We start from the raw sequence: 19,454 nt of genomic DNA on the forward strand, positions 1-19,454 counted from the left end.
CTAACAGTACTTTTTTTCCTACATGACACTTTGACTTGTTTGGTTGTCTGTTCATTACACAGCAGTATTCACAATAATAATTTAGGAAAAGTGCACTGTCACCATTGCCTTGGACACTCACTATCAATGTCCACCTTTTTTAACAGGAGAGGAACACATACATTGTGACTTTGTAATTTTTTTAGATGCAACAAGGATAATCACTTGAACTGTAATGGTTCCAGGTGTAATTATAAACCTACGCTGTTTTGGATTACCTGCACCACACTTACCAACAATTTCCAGTGGACACCAGTGTTAAAAAAGCTAATAATGGCTTCATAGTTTTCAAAGTTGACCTGTAATGAAAAAAATGACAAGATTAGTACAACAGGCTGCCTCACAGGGATGGTGTGCTACCTTTGAATTTTGATTTCTGACTATAAAGGTAGTTTCTTTAGGCAGCACCATGGGCACAGTTGTGACCTGTTTTGATTGCTTGTAGCTCTCCTTGTTTCTCTATTGATAAAACAATCATCAGTTAGTGAAAAACCATGTTTGCCCCCTCACTAATGTAATCCATCAACATTTGTGTTTGATGTCCTTACCTTGGACAAACGTTGTCTAGCCATGCGCTCTCTATTCCCACTCATGATTACACCAGTTGTGTAGTGGTTCATTAGGAAAACCTTCTTCCCCAAGTCCATGGATTCTTTCGCTACTTGAAAGTAACACTCAATGGTCTTATGGAAAAAGCAAACACAATTGAAGAAGATGTGATTTCACGCACTCACACACATTTGATTACACAAAAGCTCAGAAACCTTAACAAATGCATGCAATCAAACACTTTCATCTTACCTCGCCTATGAGCCACTCATCTGGTTTCAGAGACACAAACTCCGAGTGTCTGAGAATATATGTGTCTGCACTGTGCATGGATGGCAAAACTGCAACCACTAATTCACTCGGATTGATGTTCCAAAGGGCGTGTACCTAAAAAAGATTTACCAAGCCAAAAGCATACACAAGAGATCACTGGACCTAACATAATGAAAATTGAGATTACACACCACAAGTATAACACAAGTATGTCAACAAGTATAACAAGTTAGAGAGAAACGACAAAGAACACCTACAGTAGTAGAAGATGACATTCATAAGCTCTGAAAAAGAAGTGAATGTCCACACAGAGAAATATTTGAAATACAAATCCTACCTTCTTTTTGAAATCTGTTTTCTCTTTTATAAGTTTTGAGATGGGGCGTGCATCACAGTGTGGTGTGATCACTTCAGCCATGCCCACGGCAGCTTGCTTGGGTGACACTTTCCTTTCTTCTTTGTGCTGCCATTCTTTATATTCTGTGGTTCCTGCTTTCCCCTGCTGTACTTGCAGGCCGTTGCTGTCATCTGGCGATTTTTCATTTGTTTCAATATTTCTATTGCTAACTTTTTTTTCCTGTGTTCTCATTTTTTTGGGGATTGGAATTTTCTGTGGTGCGCTGTAGAATTTATTTTTTGTTTCTTTGCCTACACCTGGTGCTCTCTTTGCCCATTGTTCCTGTGCATGTTCATGACGTGTCTTAGTGGTGATCAATGGAGCCGTCAAAACCTTTTTGGGGAGAGCATTTTGGATTATATGTTCTCTGTACCGGCCTTGGAGGGATTGTCTCATTATCGTAATAAACTCTGCTGGCCTCAGTTTCCTCCTGTGCTGAAGTATTGAATGCTTGACAATGCCAAACCAGGTCTCAACATGACAATTAGTGGCTCTTGTTTGTGCTACCTCTGACATTGATATGTCTTTTTTGCTGTCTGAAGCATATCTTGCCAGGTCACCCAACAAAATTCCACTCCACAGTGGAAATAGTGCCATGTATCTTTGCAACAGAAATCTTATTATGTCTTCACAGAAATAGGGGTTCACATTGTGTTGTGTCCCATAGTCATCATGTCCTTGAGCTGATATGCTGTCTTCATAAATACCTTTGAACTCCACAGCGAAAGGAGAGCGGCCCAGGCTGCCTCTCATTTTTGGGTACAGTACCTCATCTGTGTCTTTGACTTCTGCTTCCTTTTCCATCTGGTCTGGTGTGGTTGTTTGAGAAATGTAAGCGTTAAGGAGGCAGACACTAGATTGGACTTCATTTGTGAACCTCCTGCTTGAGAGTACAATACACATGTGTTTGAAAACATTTCTGGCGACACTCAAAGTTGTGCTGTTTTGCAGGATGGCAAAGGAAAATGTTGCAAAGTCTCACAGTCCTTTGTCTGTTGTTTTTTTACTAATTGCTTGAGAGACAGCCTTTATGACATGGGCAGAGCAAAGGTGCAGAACAGTGAACATCTGAAGTTCTGTGTACTTAAGTTTGCCTTGGCAGACTTTCATTGCACGATTTAAGTATGCATGGATGGTGTCCCCATTGAAGGCAAAAAGAACACTGTGAATCAGGGCCCAGCTGTAGTCAGTTTCTACATGCTGCACTCTCTTGGTAGTACATGTTGAGATGTCAAACATGAATTTCCGTAGCCAACGTTCTATACTGACAATGGTGTGGTCAGTTGTCAACATTTCAGACACTGGTAATGGAGGCTTTCTTTTTCCACCTCCAGGTAAAGTAAGACTGTAGTACAAAATTCTTTTGTTCTCCATCTATAAGGGCAGGTGACTGGAGATCTCAATAAGAGTCAACACAAACACAAATGATGCAAAAACCAACACAGTCTTCCTAAAATAATTTATGTAAGTATTTTCAAACCGCTTATACTTTCTGAGTACGCTAAAAAAAATCAGTTGTGGACTGTACCTCTTACCCCACATTGAAAGTTTGTATATTTGTTATTTGTTCAAAATAGAGCCTATTGCTTTTTAGAAATCAAAGACACAGGTCACTATTTTTCTGTTCATTTAAAGTGTGTGTTGAGTGCGTATGTGGTCAGATATGTGCCAGCTTCATATGAAGTCGATCTGACTTCTATTCAGGACACTGTATTTGGCAAGCTGCCAGTAATAGGGTATTGAAGATACTGGTGAATAGCTAGCCCAGGTTACTGTTCACACAAATGCTCCGGCAGTTGTTAGGGTCAGGTGATCAGTCCTGGATTCCAGGCCAAAGGAAAACATCCGTACTTCAGGATGGGGTTGAGTATTTTAAACTAGGCTCATCACTAGGCTCATGCAGTTATGTCACATGATGTGGCTGTTTACCCTGTCTACGCCACAGGCCTTTTGTAGTTTAAGGGTATGGAGTTAGTATACTTGCTCCAGCTTTGTGTTTGGGAAATCCAAGGGATATTGGTTGTTTTCTATAGACAATTCAACAATGTTCTGTTTTTAAGACTTTGTACCATACACCGATCCGCCCCGGAGACCCAAGTGATTCTGGTTTAGGTAAGCCAAGGGACAATGATCTTCACATTACCAGGGGGACAGTGGGTGGACAAGTCTCCCCTAAACAATGTATCTTGTCAGATTATGATGTCAGTCCGTTTAATAATGTTGTTGAACTCCCTTCAGCCAAAATACAGAGGAGCCCAGGCCCAGAATGTTACACATACTGACAGAGAGTGATCTCATTATGTGTGTCATGATGGTGCTGTCTGGCTGTCCTGCTGGTCTGGATGAGGGGTGCGTAGTGTGGTGCAGGTACTTGTCCCATCCTGCTCTTGGTCCAGGTTGGAGGGTTGCACCGATTCTGAGTCTTGTTAGCTGGTATGGATTGGTTTGGGGGTGTTGATACCAGAGTGGTCCAAGAGGGGGGTGCAGATGTCTCGGGGGCATTCTTGTTTTTCTATGACTTCACGTTGATTCTGTTGGTTCTGAGTGTCTTGGTTACATACGCTTGTGTGTATAGATGAAAAAGCTATTGAAGAGCACCTCATTCATCTCGGTGGAAGTTCCCATGTTCAAAAAATCCTAAAAAGAGAATTAAAGTTTCACACAACAAAGCATGACTGTGAAAGGTCAGGAGGCCTGACACTTGCACAAGTGCACAACACTTGATTACAGTCAAAAAATCATGAAGCCATGAAGACGACCCACCTGTCCCAGTGTATTACCTGTAGTGTAATCTTCAGAAAATCATAAAAAATTAAAGAAAGGGGCCACAGCTACAGTAAGGTTGTATGAGGTTTGGGGGCCTGTCTGGTGTGTAAAACACTTGGTTTCAGCAGAGTGGGTGCTGTATTTGAAATGCTATTGAGCCATGAAGACGACCCACCTGTCCCAGTGTATTACCTGTAGTGTTATCTTCAGAAACTCATTACAAAATAAAGACAGGGGCCACAGCCACAGTAAGGTTGTATGAGGTTTGGGGGCCTGTCTGGTGTGTAAAACACTTGGTTTCAGCAGAGTGGGTGCTATATTTGAAATGCTATTGAGCCATGAAGACGACCCACCCGTCCCAGTGTATTACCTGTAGTGTAATCTTCAGAAAATCATAAAAAATTAAAGAAAGGGGCCACAGCTACAGTAAGGTTGTATGAGGTTTGGGGGCCTGTCTGGTGTGTAAAACACTTGGTTTCAGCAGAGTGGGTGCTGTATTTGAAATGCTATTGAGCCATGAAGACGACCCACCCGTCCCAGTGTATTACCTGTAGTGTAATCTTCAGAAAATCATAAAAAATTAAAGAAAGGGGCCACAGCTACAGTAAGGTTGTATGAGGTTTGGGGGCCTGTCTGGTGTGTAAAACACTTGGTTTCAGCAGAGTGGGTGCTGTATTTGAAATGCTATTGAGCCATGAAGACGACCCACCTGTCCCAGTGTATTACCTGTAGTGTTATCTTCAGAAACTCATTACAAAATAAAGACAGGGGCCACAGCCACAGTAAGGTTGTATGAGGTTCGGGGGCCTGTCTGGTGTGTAAAACACTTGGTTTCAGCAGAGTGGGTGCTGTATTTGAAATGCTATTGAGCCATGAAGACGACCCACCCGTCCCAGTGTATTACCTGTAGTGTAATCTTCAGAAAATCATAAAAAATTAAAGAAATGGGCCACAGCTACAGTAAGGTTGTATGAGGTTTGGGGGCCTGTCTGGTGTGTAAAACACTTGGTTTCAGCAGAGTGGGTGCTGTATTTGAAATGCTATTGAGCCATGAAGACGACCCACCTGTCCCAGTGTATTACCTGTAGTGTTATCTTCAGAAACTCATTACAAAATAAAGACAGGGGCCACAGCTACAGTAAGGTTGTATGAGGTTCGGGGGCCTGTCTGGTGTGTAAAACACTTGGTTTCAGCAGAGTGGGTGCTGTATTTGAAATGCTATTGAGCCATGAAGACGACCCACCCGTCCCAGTGTATTACCTGTAGTGTAATCTTCAGAAAATCATAAAAAATTAAAGAAAGGGGCCACAGCTACAGTAAGGTTGTATGAGGTTCGGGGGCCTGTCTGGTGTGTAAAACACTTGGTTTCAGCAGAGTGGGTGCTGTATTTGAAATGCTATTGAGCCATGAAGACGACCCACCCGTCCCAGTGTATTACCTGTAGTGTAATCTTCAGAAAATCATAAAAAATTAAAGAAAGGGGCCACAGCTACAGTAAGGTTGTATGAGGTTCGGGGGCCTGTCTGGTGTGTAAAACACTTGGTTTCAGCAGAGTGGGTGCTGTATTTGAAATGCTATTGAGCCATGAAGACGACCCACCCGTCCCAGTGTATTACCTGTAGTGTAATCTTCAGAAAATCATAAAAAATTAAAGAAAGGGGCCACAGCTACAGTAAGGTTGTATGAGGTTTGGGGGCCTGTCTGGTGTGTAAAACACTTGGTTTCAGCAGAGTGGGTGCTGTATTTGAAATGCTATTGAGCCATGAAGACGACCCACCTGTCCCAGTGTATTACCTGTAGTGTTATCTTCAGAAACTCATTACAAAATAAAGACAGGGGCCACAGCTACAGTAAGGTTGTATGAGGTTCGGGGGCCTGTCTGGTGTGTAAAACACTTGGTTTCAGCAGAGTGGGTGCTGTATTTGAAATGCTATTGAGCCATGAAGACGACCCACCCGTCCCAGTGTATTACCTGTAGTGTAATCTTCAGAAAATCATAAAAAATTAAAGAAAGGGGCCACAGCTACAGTAAGGTTGTATGAGGTTTGGGGGCCTGTCTGGTGTGTAAAACACTTGGTTTCAGCAGAGTGGGTGCTGTATTTGAAATGCTATTGAGCCATGAAGACGACCCACCTGTCCCAGTGTATTACCTGTAGTGTTATCTTCAGAAACTCATTACAAAATAAAGACAGGGGCCACAGCCACAGTAAGGTTGTATGAGGTTCGGGGGCCTGTCTGGTGTGTAAAACACTTGGTTTCAGCAGTGTGGGTGCTGTATTTGAAATGCTATTGAGCCATGAAGACGACCCACCTGTCCCAGTGTATTACCTGTAGTGTTATCTTCAGAAACTCATTACAAAATAAAGACAGGGGCCACAGCCACAGTAAGGTTGTATGAGGTTCGGGGGCCTGTCTGGTGTGTAAAACACTTGGTTTCAGCAGTGTGGGTGCTGTATTTGAAATGCTATTGAGCCATGAAGACAACCCACCCATCCCACCTGTAGTGTTATCTTCAGAAAATCCTAAAAAATATAAAGAAAGGTTCCACAACCCAAAATAAAGCTGGGAAAAGTCAGAGGACCCGCTTAGTGTGCAAAACACTTGCAGCATTGTGGGTGCTGTGGTTTAAATGCTATGGGTTTGTGAACAGAATACCCCTATCCCAGTGCATTGTGCCATATTAAATAAAAGCATGAGAAAAAGAGATTCAGAATGCAAAGCTGTGTCAGTGTTCTGTGTAAAAAATCGGTTTGAACATCATGGGAGCTGTTTTTAATAAGATGCTGAGTAAAGAATATTTTAATCTTCCTGCTGTCAGTAGTATTTTCAATATAGTTGACCCTTACCTGAATGAAAACAGGACGTAAAGGAAGGGTTTCAGAAGTCAAACAAAGCTTTATTCCCGTGCTTACAGTCTGGGTAATGGGAGACTGCGCTGTTCTGCTTCCTATGGTCATATACGGGTTTTTCGCACGAAGCGATTTGAACAGTATTTCTCGCGTTGTGAACGTGTGCACACAGCGGTCCCCCGGGTTCCAGTTCGTGCGTAATTACGCATCGATGAAAAACCGGAGGTTTAAAAAAAGATAATTAGCTCACTGATAGTTTGATGTAAAGAGTGTGGAAATATCTACAAGTCGTGGTCTTTAAAATGCATTTGGTTTGACGGCGTTCTGTGCTTCCATTGCGAAGATATGGACAAAAGAATATTCGTGCTTGGTCAAAAAAATGTCATAAAAACGAAAAAGTAAAGGCTGAGAAAGCATCCACAATGTATTTTATACACAAAACAAGCATTCTCGCAATTCTAAGAGGTTTCGTGAAAGCGCTACAGGCGTGCCAAAATCGTTTTCGAACTTCGAGCTAACTTTACCCCGGTGGGAGGTTGGCGAAAATCCGGTGCACGGGCGCCCCGATACAGTGCAGTAATATAGCACGTCTCACGGCATCCGGAGCTTCTGTAGATCCACTGGCTATTTCAAAAAATCTGTACGACTCCATCCATATCTTGTATTCCGTATACAAATCCGGAGCTCCGAGGTTCAATGGAAGCGGTGGAGAAAGCTGGGCATAAGCAAAGCTTCTCGGCGCGGCTGCCGTATCTTCCATGGCGCATATTAAAGAGTTCGTTTCTACCAGCAAGAGAACGAAAACCTGCAATGTTCTGCTCGCTTTGAGTTCGTCAAGCACTCATCTCTCGTCGCCATAAATGCTGTGTATCTAAATAAAGAGCCGTTCTTATATTATTTTAACTATTTCATTAACTACACAAATCATGCCCTTACACCATATATTCCCGCCTTCTACTCTTTCGTTCCGTTATCTCGCGATGTCTACTCACTATACTACAAGTACAGTACTCTCACACGTACTGTACCATAGTCAAAACACACCGACACCTTCACACAAGAATCTCTACAGTTTAACTGGAGGCACCAGTTATAAAAAAAATCATAAATAAGAAACAATGACGTGACCCTCCCTAATTTAGGAATTGCATGACTTTAAAAAGATTAGTTTAGTTGAAAAAAAAACGTTTTATGTGCACAAAAACAGGTGATTTTCTTCCTCGTGATCAGCTTGGAAACTTACGCTGTAAATTACTTTTTAATCAAACGTTTAAAACACTTGAATTTTATAAACACAAAGAAAAAAAAACATATTCTACTATTTTCCTTTGGTACGAAGCAGGTCAGTAGGTCTTTTTTTCCAATCAGAGTCTGACAAAATATCTTCCAGCCCACTGCGCTGCGTCAGAGAAGCGGCGGCACTGAGAGGGAGGAGGCGCGGAGCGCTGTAATACAGAATGAGCCGTCTGCAGCCTGGAACGCATCTGCCTTTATAATTTAGGTTTTCAAATTAAGCAACGTAAATCATTTCCTTTGACTCTCAGTCCTTTAATTATCATTAAGGATAGCTACTTTCTCACCAATTATATTTATTTTTTAAAGCATTGTTAAACAAAGCAGGAGCTTATTGTACTTCCTAATGACATGACATGTGGAAAGATTATAGATTTTAATCGCCTTTAGGTTTTTATCAATTTTAGCAAAGTGTAATCAAAAGAAATGCCACAAAACTATTCTCGATTGTATTTCTGAATGTTATGTCTAACTTAGTTCAATATTTGAAATACAAGTCATTGTTCAAATGTACGTTAAATCCGAGGATTGGAAAATATGTAAAATACAGAATTAGTAAAGAAAAATATATAAGGATAAAATATATTTTAAAATATTTTGCTATCAACAATTAATAACAGTCTTAACTGTTTATAGCAATTAAATGTATTAACTAAGGAATAGGGTGGCAGTGGTTAGCATGCTTTTGGTAAGTTTTTTCATAAATACAACAGTTGCACCAGACATCTCAGTGACTTTCAAAATTAAATTATGCAAATCTGTGAACTAGAAAGATAACTAAGCTATCCATCCATTTCTAATGGTAGCACAGTGGTTAGCATTGCTATCCTACAGTGCTGGGGCCCCAGGTTCAATTCCTGTGGTACAGTATGTGTGGAGTTTGCATGTTCTCTCTGGGTTCATGTGGGTTTTCTCCAAGTACTCTACAGGTACCTACATACTGGTAGGGTTAATTGGCTTATGGAAATACTAATAAGCCACACTCACTTGTGTGAGTGTCTGAGTGTGTGTTTCTGTCTGTTTGTCTGCCCTGTGATGTATTCTGGGTGTATTCTGCCTTGCGTCCGTTGCTTGCTGGGATAGGCTCCAGCTCCCCTGTACTGGATAAAGAGATTAGAAAATGGATGGAACTAAAGGAATTGTGTAACTATACACAGTGATTAAACCCACTATGAGATGGCAGGATCTCACTGAGGATAAATTATTTTATAGTGCTGGTTTAACAAAAACAGCTTTTCCACCTCTCTGGCACATCAGTATCCATAACTAGTCGGACAACAAATCAACAAATTGCCTCTAAATATAAATATCTTCAGATGCTGGCTCAGCATCAGTTATGTTTGCCCATTCCTTCAATTGATGTGCATCCAAAGCACAGTTGAATGCTAGCAATTTCACAAAATCTAAAATACAATCCTCATTTCAGTATCTATGTACTGTAAACATTCAACAGTGGATATTCAGTGAGTCTGTTAACTTTATCACCTTCCCCTGCAGTCTGTAACATCTCCTGTCCATTTGTCAAAAGCATGCCTAACCTTCTTAGGAAGTGTCCTTGTTATCAGTGTATTCCTCAACTTTCCCCAAATTATCTTTTTCCTACCTACCTGTACATCTCTAGTCTTAACATGCTCCATGAGAACTTACTTTTAACCTGTGTCTGTTTATCTACTACATGGTAGCAAACAATCTTTGTCTAATTTTACTGTACCTGCCATTTTTTGCAGCCTGCAGATAACACTTTCAGTTATTCTAGATTAATCATTTTCTACTACTTTGAGAAACTGAAAATCCCATTGTAATTTTCATCCCTGTCTCAACTACTCTTCATTCCTCATTTCAACTATGCTGTTACTACAGGAAGTTTCAGGTCAGCATTCCAGCTTCTGTGTTGTTCATTTATTTCTTCCTCACTGTTCAAAGCTCCTCTTACTTTCTTAACTCTACCGCTAGTAGATCTTTTGTCCATACATCCTCCCTTGCTTCTTTTTCAACCTTTCCATCCTTCTCCTTCAGTGTCTGCAACCTGGCATCTCATATTCTAACCATACCTTGAATATCCATATACCTCGCATTTATTTCTAATATACCTGTATGCTGTTATTTTGCATACAATATGTTGTTTTTTTTGCAAGAGCTCTTCAGACACGCTGTTACTAGCTTGAACATAACCCCTAATGCTTTGCTCCCTGCAATAAGTCAGACTAACTGAAATCCTCAAAAATTGCTTGTATTAATTTGTTTAAATCACAAACATCATATGTAAATACCGGCCAGGTATAGCATTAAAAAAAGCTGCATTATGGAACATCACACTGATTTCGTTTCTTTTAAAGGGAACTAGAGAAACTAAAAGGGCTTCTTTTTCTAGAATTGATGACTGTACATCTTGTTCACTGGGGTAATTAAATCCACACCAAGCAATCTCCAATATGTTCAGAATTTGACAACCAGAATCTTGACCAGGTTGGAAACAAGCAATCACATTACACCTGTCTTCAAGTCCTTGCACTGGCTTCCTATCGGGTTTCGAGTCAACTTCAAAATCCTCATCCTCATTCAATACCTATCTGGCTTATCTGCAACCTTTGTCCCTCTGACTCTGGTCTTCTAGCTGTCCTCAAGAATATATACATTCTGTGGGTGACAGGGCCTTCTCTAGCTGCACCCCAGGGCTCTGGATTTGTATCCCCAGTGATATCAGAGTCATCTACCCTGAGTGCATTTAAATCTAACCTCAAAACCTTCCTTTTAGTGTCTGTATCTGCTTCATTTTCTAACTTTGGTAGCACTTCTAACTGCTTGTCTTTCTTATATGTATTTACTTTGTAACTCATGGTCCTAATAACTGTTTTTACACCTGCTATATTGCTTTAAGATGCTTGGATATGTGCTATATAAAATAAAGTTTACAGTTACTGTTATTGTTATAGAGAAACATGATCAGATTTTCCCTGGTTCAGAAAAAAAAAGATCAAAACTATACTGGTTTGTCACTCTTCTCACACCATCTTTGCTAAATGGCTTTGCATACAGATCTGATCAATCACACTGTACATATTTTCTGTGCTTTCCCTATCCTGTTAGATTTATAATTATAATCTCCTTCTCAAAATGAGTCATTTCTAAATACCTGTTTTCACTGTTACCATCTTACACCAACACAGTGACACAATTTACACTGATCTTAACTTGACAGCTGCTGAGTCCTTAATTCATTCTGCTACCAACATTGGTTTAGATTTCTATAATTATGTCTTTATTTAGTGGTTCCATTACTGACAGGCTAAATTACTTTCTTTGAAAAATGTCTTTTATGTGTGGCAAACAAAAACTGACTTGCTTTAATGAATGTTCAACTATTTAAGAAGCCTTCCATGAAACCATGTTTGCTACTAATTCATATTCTTTAAGGCTTTCTGATAAAATTACTGTTTTTCATGTTAGTTAATTTTCTGACTCTTTATCCCATCAAACCTTCATTCTCACCCTGCCAGAAATGCACCTGATTATTCAAGCGCCTCACTCTCTGCCAAATCTGTTTCAGGTTCAGATGTTCTTTTGTAAAACACAGCTTTCTGTAATTTCTTGTATATCTAAGCTTTGCAAGTGTCCCTGCATCCCTCTTCTGCACTGTCTGGTCATGACATTTTTCTGTTTGCTTATTTCAAAGTAACACCAGCTCCATTTCTAAAACGTTTTGCTCATGTGCATTTTTGTATTTATTTACATCTCTAACATTTTTTGTCCTAAATTTTAATTTGCCTTAATTTGTTAGACTGAATTTTAGTTTCAGCCTTAAAAAGCTTGGGTTTTCTCTATCTTTTGTTTCTTTTCCTACAGAGCTCTTTAATTGTGAAGTTTCCAGCATGTTTACATTAATCTATGCACATTTTAAACTGTTAATACTGATCACCGAATTATTGCATTATGGCTTAATTCACCATTTCCTGAACTTCTATGGCAAGCAGTGCTAGTGCTATCTCTGTTGCTATCTTTGCAGCTGCAGCTGAAATCTCACTGTTTAAAAGAATAAGAAATTAGATTTCTCATAAATACAATTATTTCTTTATTTTCTAATTGAATGAGATTAGTTTATGTGTCAAATACACAGCCATGTACTATGATACAGGGCACGCTAATACTTGAGTGGACACAAGAGCTACTATGTAATTCTATACCATTGTATAGGAATTCGTGCTCCGAACATAAATAACTAATTGTATTTAAAAAACGTTATCTCCAGCAAATAGGGAAGAAGGAGAATGTGAGTGGAAAGCGTGATAGATAACAGAAAAATATTTTAAAACTGTTCTAGGTTAATTTGAGAAAAATACACCAAGAGTCTCTGTGTTTCGCTCCCATGCGCATGAAATAAAAACTTCTTTTAACTTCTGAGACGGACTCCTGAAACGGAAACGGGGGAAAATGCAAGCTTGCGGATTGCTAAAGCAGGTAAGCCACACACTATTTGTGAAGAACTTTGATTACCATTGGAAAAAGAGCTGACATGTATTGCGGGAGAAGGACCCAAAGCAAAATCCACTGAACTCAAAAGTACCAGCAGGAGTTTATCCAAAAACGTGGGTCAGAAGGTCAGGCCAGGGTCAAAAACCAGTAAATCCACAATAACAAAGTTGAGATTGAAGTAAGAGACAAGATGTAAAAAGGGTTAATAACTTAAGTCAGTTCTGCCTGAAAATAAGACTTCTAAGCAACAGGGGTTTATGGCAGGAAAGGGGGTTAACTGATAAGGATTCCAGATGCGAGCAAGGAACCCCCTGGGGGCATAATCTTAAACTGACCATTTGGCCAGGGCCTCTTAACTGGCCAAATACCATGACCCCCCCTTACCATAACACAGAATGATGTCCAAAGCAGCAAGGAAGGACTATATAACCTAAAAGTTTGTACCGGCACATCGAACAATACTTCGGTTTTGTTGTTTCTTGCGGGAAACAAGACTTCGGCTTTATTGTTCCTTGCATGCAATAAACTCATTTGTTTTACTTCATCTCGGGATCCAGAACCTTATTATTTCTGTTACGGAACGGGGAACGGGGAACGGGGAACGGGGAACGGGGAACGGGGAACGGGGAACGGGGAACGGGGAACGGGGAACGGGGAACGGGGAACGGGGAACGGGGAACGGGGAACGGGGAACGGGGAAGCTCTAGCTAGGTGAAACCCAATACTGAGCAAGGAGTGGTGTGTCAGGTTGGTTTAAGTAGGCAGGTGGAAGAAGGTGTGTCTGATTATTTAATTGGAAACTGCACTGGAATGTGAAGGAGTTGATTAAGGGCGGTGAGTTCTCCAGGGACGTGACATAACACATATTATGTGTGGAGAAAAAGCTGCTAAACAGCTTGACCTGCTGCTTTCGAATGACACAGTCACTTGTAGAATTATTGATATGGCAGATGATGTCAAAAGTACACTGATAGAGCTTGTTAAGATAAACAGATGCTTTTAACTGCAATTAGATGAGTCTGTAGATTAAGTTCATTAGGCCAATTTGCTTGTTTACGTTAGAAATGAGTTTGAGGGCACGTCTCATGAGGACTTTCTGTTTTGGAGATGCTACCAACAAAAACTACAGGAGAGCACATATTTCAGCTTCTGAATGAATTTATCGAATGGCCTCGACTGGAAAAAATGCGTTGGAGTTTGTACAGACGGTGCTAGAGCGATAACTGGCAGATACAGCGTTGTAGTTGCACGAATTAGAGAGGTTGTTCCAGATATGAAGTGGACTGCAGCATCGAAGGCCTTGGCAATCAAGAAAATGCCTGAGGATTTAAAATCTGTTAGACTGTGCTGTCAAAGTTGTGAATTGTATCAATGCTCAACCAATGAATTCACATCTGCTTTGTTTGACTAAACAAGCTCACCCCTCTCACTGAAATGGTAAGTGCTCAGTGCTATTTTTATTATGTGTGTGTGAGTGCACGTGCTCATTGTGTGTGTGTGAGTGCACGTGTTGGTCATTGAGATTTTCTGTGGTTCCTCTGAGAAGAAGACTTGTAGGTGGTACTTGGATGCTTTGGTTTGATCAGGGGTGGGACTTGGTCCAAAACGTTTGAGAACCACTGACTTATTCTATATAAACACAAAGTAATTGCTCTCTGAAAATGCTCTTTTTCTTGTTTGTTTTGGAGACCTTGATCGATACTGATTTGAGATGTCAAAAAGCATTTATTTAATATTTGTATTTCTGCTCCAGAAAAATTGTGCATTTCCAACATAACTCTGTTTGTCGAGATTTTAACTATATTTAGGCTCACATTTCAACTATAAATCGTACTCTAATTACTAGCATACTGTAAATACTGATGTTTTACTCCCCCTTACCACAAAAATATATTCGTATTATAACTGGGATTCACTTTTTTTTCTGTCTGTGTTTCTCCTTACTCTCTCTCACCCACTGCGATTCGGACACAGAATGGTTAAAGAAGGCAACATGTCAAGCAGCCAGAGGGAAGGTGGGTCGTCTTCCTGCCTCCGTAACTAAAAATCCAAATAGGAGTGGCTTAAGTGACTTACAGAGTCATGTAACTGACAGTTTGAGGTACCATATCGTTTAAATTTCACATTGTTGCTGATAGGTTAAGCTTTCCAAACTCAGGACCAAAGAAATGGGACTGATTTTTCACTCTGTTTTGTTGGTTAAACTCAAAGATCATAATTTTAAATGGGATGTACAGTATAGTTCTTAGTTCAGTTTGACTTTTATCTGTATGTACTGTCTTCGTAATTGGATAGTGCTTTAAAGAGAGGGAGCACCAAAAATGTTCGGAGCCATCATCTCCGCTTTAAAGGTACCCTCCTCATGGAAGAATTTTCACCTTGAATGTTTGCCCAGCCGACTAGAGGAATTCTAGTGAGATCCTGCTCTTCACCAACCCCTCAAACACTCTCCCCATCTACAGACCCTCCACCTGAGACTGTGTTTATCCCACTCCTGTAGAAGAGGAGTTGGGCCCGGCCCAGTTGAAAGTGCACTGGGTACAATTCTCTTCTTATTGACATAACTCACCCTGAACACAACAGCAGGGCTGCTGAAGGCAAGACTAAGATTAGAGAAGAGGTGGATCAAGAGACTCAACATGGGAGTCAGGAGGGACCAAGTGATATACCGTACCAGTGAAAGTGTGCCTGTTTCTCAGCCCAGAAGTGTAACTATAACCAGAGGTATAACATTAAATTCATACAGAATATAATACATGGGATGTCATAGGTTCTTAATGTGACCAATGTTTTGTCCCATTTCAGTCAATTGCACAAAAAATGAAGCTTTTAAGTTGGCAGTGCCTCCACTTGAAACAGCCATCAATTTGCCATCAATATTAGACTTTTCAGGAATTTCAACCGTAATTCTACCGGTGATCACAAGATGACTTCACAAGGCTTGTGTGCCCAATGAGCAAATATCCTCCTTACTTTCTTTCATTTAAAATTGAAAAACACATACAGACCACGCTGCATTGTGAAATTTCTCAAATACAACAACATACATAAATAACCATTAGAGAAACTAAAAAAAAAACATTCACTATAGGAATGTACAGAGTCTTTTAAACCCAAAAAATCGTTGGTGCGCTGGTTAAGAGACGAGATGATATATTCCTCAAATTTAGCAATTTCACAAACTTTTTTTTAAAATGTGTTTTAATAATGGATAGTAAAAGTAAAGTTTTGGACAGGTTTGTCCGCGATAAAACAGTACAATAGATGTGAGTCCTGACTACGATAAATCAGACGGTCCGGTGAGAATAATGTGTATCCTATGTCCACTGCTCTCAGCTGTAAATCTTCAGGTTTACTCGCAGCCTCTGACGATCGAGAAACTTACTGCCTCTTCACTACACTCCGCAGATCCCGAGTGTTTTCTTTGAGAATGAATGTGAATGCCTTGCACATCGTCTCCAGATGTTTTTCCAATCCCAATCCAGTCCCTTCTGTTTCTCTCTTTTCCTAATAATCTCTCCACTTTTCCTCCAGTCGTTAATGAAATTTAAACTCACCCCTCTGCTCAGACTAGCCGATCTGTATACTCCGGATCTCTCCACAGTGCTTTTTTTTCTCTCAGGACATGTGCCCTCCAGTTCAATGAATACAGTATATGTTTATTTAACCTGGCTTTATATTACAATATATAGGACAGTGTGGTGACTCTGTGCCGGTGGCTGGAAGGTTGCCGGTTCGTATCCAGTGGCTAGCAGAGGAATCCTACTCTGTTGGGCCCCTGAACAAGGCCCTTAACCCCAGCTGCTCCAGGGGTGTACTATAAATGGCTGACCGTGTGTTCTGACCCCAAGCTTCTCTCCCTGTCTGTCTCATGGAGAGCAAGTTGGGGTATGCGAAAAGACAAATTCCTAATTCAAGAAATTGTATATGGCCAATAAAGTGATCTTATGTTAATATGACTTGCATTTCACCTAAACATATTGACATTAACATTATATTCACAAACTGTACTAAAACAACAAAAAATACATATTAAAACTACATAAATTCACACAGAGCTACAGAAGGGACAGGCAGACTCTGCTGGATCTAAAACCGACACAAACTACTTGACAACAATGGTAGCGCACAAGACTCCCCACTGTGGGCTGTCAGCTTTTTTAGTGAGGTGGGACAATGCGGGGGTTTTGGGATTGCGGGGTCCACTGGCTTACTGTCCTATATCTATGAAGGAGACAGAGTGCCGCTGTGGAATCAAGACGTGGGTGAGGTATTCTTTTAAATATTTTAAGAGTGAGCGATATCCCTTTGCGGAGAGACTAACATAAATTGTTCTCTAGCTAGAGAGAGAGAAAAGTTATGGAATGTTCGGCGCTGTTCTATGACGAACGATTTAGTCAGTCACATGAGCATTTAGTCTAGGCAGGCTCAATTAGATACAGTACATCACTGGCTGATATAATCAATCAACATGGTGCCGGAGAGTGGGTACGTGTTGCTCCTCATCTTTATGTCTTCATCTGTTTCGTATTGTGGGCTTTTTGTATCCAGTGAATCTTTTCAGCAATTATTTATGACCGACAAGTGCTTGTGGACACTAGATTGAGAATCGCTGATTTAAACACAGATATTTCCTATCTTGGATGCCTCTGCGAATGGACCCCCCAGCTGACTCAGAGCAGAGCAGGCGAACGCGAAGGACGCGGAGCGGGGAGAACTTCAAGCGAGAGTGAAGCGCCGCGGCTACCGGACCCCACTCCTGAGTGTCCTCCTGGCCAACGTGTAGTCCGTGGAGAGCATGATGGACAAGTTAAGCCATCAGAAGGATTGTTGTATTCTCTGTCTCGCCGAGACCTGGCTGACCCCCAATACACCTGACTCAGCCGTTCAGCTTGACAGATTCTTCACCTATCACATGGATAGCTCTGGTTCGGCTGGTAGTGTATGTCTAATGATAGTCAACTCTTGGTGTGCAGATGTGAACATTTTGAAACAGTTTTGCTCTCAGGAAGGCTGGAAGTATCGCTAAGGATACCAGTCATCCTGGTTTCTCACTTTTCTCCCCCTTCCCTCTGGTAAGTGTTATAGGAGCATAAAGGCAAGTACGTCCAGATTCAGAGACAGTTTCTTCCCACAAACTGTCAGATTACTGAACACTACCCCTACCACTGGCTCACACCGATTTATTTTCTAAGATGTATGTTATTTAACTTGTTGTTGCTGCCGCTGTTCTGTGTTTGTTTTTGGTGTTAATGTGTTTGTAGTGGAGCATACATGTAATGAAAGTTAGAGGGATGTAATTGCTGTTATTTGGGGCCCTCTAGTGTTGATCAGCGCATTGATTTGTATCCGCTGTGTCAAAGAGAGAAATCTGTACAGGCTTTCCTAGGCAGGCTGTATCCCCATTCAAGTTTCCAGTGAGTGTCAGGGAGAGATGACAGATGAGATCAGTGCACAGCCCGTACAGAGCTTTCCCCTCAGCTGTGACCAGAGATCGTTCCTCTAAAGTACGAGATTATAGGAATGTTTGTATCTGTTTAATTTACATTTGGGAACCCTAAAACATTTCCCAGAAGGAAGAGGTTCATATTCAGAATTGAGGATATGGGAAGGATCTGATATAATTTTTTCTGCCTGTTTGATTATGGATTTTTCAAAGATTGTCTGCAGGGAGGGATGTTGTTTCACTCCCATGACTTCAAAGCTGTTTGGATGAGGCGGGAAATTTGCGATTTAAAATGAACTGATAGATTACCAAACCACACTGTTATACCATTTCTGATAATGCTCTCGATTACAGCATGGTAAAAGAGCAGCATTACTTCCTGTCCAACCCCAAACACTCTTAGTCTTCGCAAGAAATATAAGTGCTGCTTAACTTTGGAGCAAAAACTCTCTACATGAGTAGTCCAGCACAGGTTACTGTCTATGTGTACACCTAAGTACTTATATGAATCAACCTGAGTGATAAGTTCTTTGTGGATTACTACATCTGGGTGATCACCAACTGCTCTGGGATCAAAATCTGTTTCTTTTGTTTTTTTAACATTCAGAATTAGGCAATTGTTGTCACAGCATTGCACAAACCTATGGGTTTCTGACCTATACAGATGAGCTGCTTCCTCTGCGCATTGAGCCAAGCACAGCTGTATCATCTGAGAATTTGAAGATGAAGTTGCTTTGACTACTGATTGCACAATCATTTGTATAAAGTGTGACCAGAACTGGAGAGCTCACACCGACCTGAGGGTCACCTGTGCTAATGGATCTTGATTCCGAAAGAAAGGGTTTTATTGACCTACTGACATACTGTGTACGGTTTTTTAAAAATGAGTGATACCATCTTATAATGTAATGGTTAACGGAGATTTGCTTCAACTTGCTTATCAATAGATTGGGATGCAGCCTATTAAATGCAGAGCTGAAGTCCATAAACAGCATCCAAGCATAGGCATTGGGGTCCTCTAGGTGTTTAAGAAACAGATGCATAATGCTGATGATTGCATCATCGGTGCCCCACCTGTGTTTAAATGCAAACTCATATGGATCCAGTACAGTGTTCACCTCTGAGCACAGCATGGATACCATAATCCTCTCAAACCATTTCATAACAACAGACGTCAGTGCTACCTGCCTGTAGTCATTATTATCTGAGGGACAGGGCTTTTTGGGTATTGGCACCATCATTGATTTTTTCCACAGCGCTGGAACAAAGTGAGAGTCAGCAGACTTCTGAAAGACGGGGCACCATCCTGGTGTTAATTCCTCTGCGCAATTTTTTAAAAGAGAGGCAGAGATGCCATTGAGGCCTGTTGCCT

The 19,454-nt window shown here is 40.8% G+C and overlaps 1 protein-coding gene and 1 long non-coding RNA gene across 3 annotated transcripts in view; both read right to left on the reverse strand.

Moving 5' to 3' along the window:
• LOC148646821 (NLR family CARD domain-containing protein 3-like) overlaps positions 1 to 19,454 on the reverse strand; it is a 231,538-nt gene that overhangs the window by 155,283 nt on the left and 56,801 nt on the right. The window lies entirely within an intron of this gene.
• LOC148646824 (uncharacterized) lies at positions 273 to 3,296 on the reverse strand. The gene is made up of 4 exons (XR_015927677.1): positions 1,199 to 3,296; positions 841 to 975; positions 588 to 722; positions 273 to 338 (listed from the first exon to the last, which is right to left on the reverse strand). It is a non-coding gene; the product is annotated as an uncharacterized LOC148646824 (long non-coding RNA).

The sequence above is a fragment of the Lepisosteus platostomus genome, chromosome 16 (assembly GCF_059453375.1).
Source record: "Lepisosteus platostomus isolate fLepPlt1 chromosome 16, fLepPlt1.hap1, whole genome shotgun sequence".
Taxonomy (NCBI): domain Eukaryota; kingdom Metazoa; phylum Chordata; class Actinopteri; order Semionotiformes; family Lepisosteidae; genus Lepisosteus; species Lepisosteus platostomus.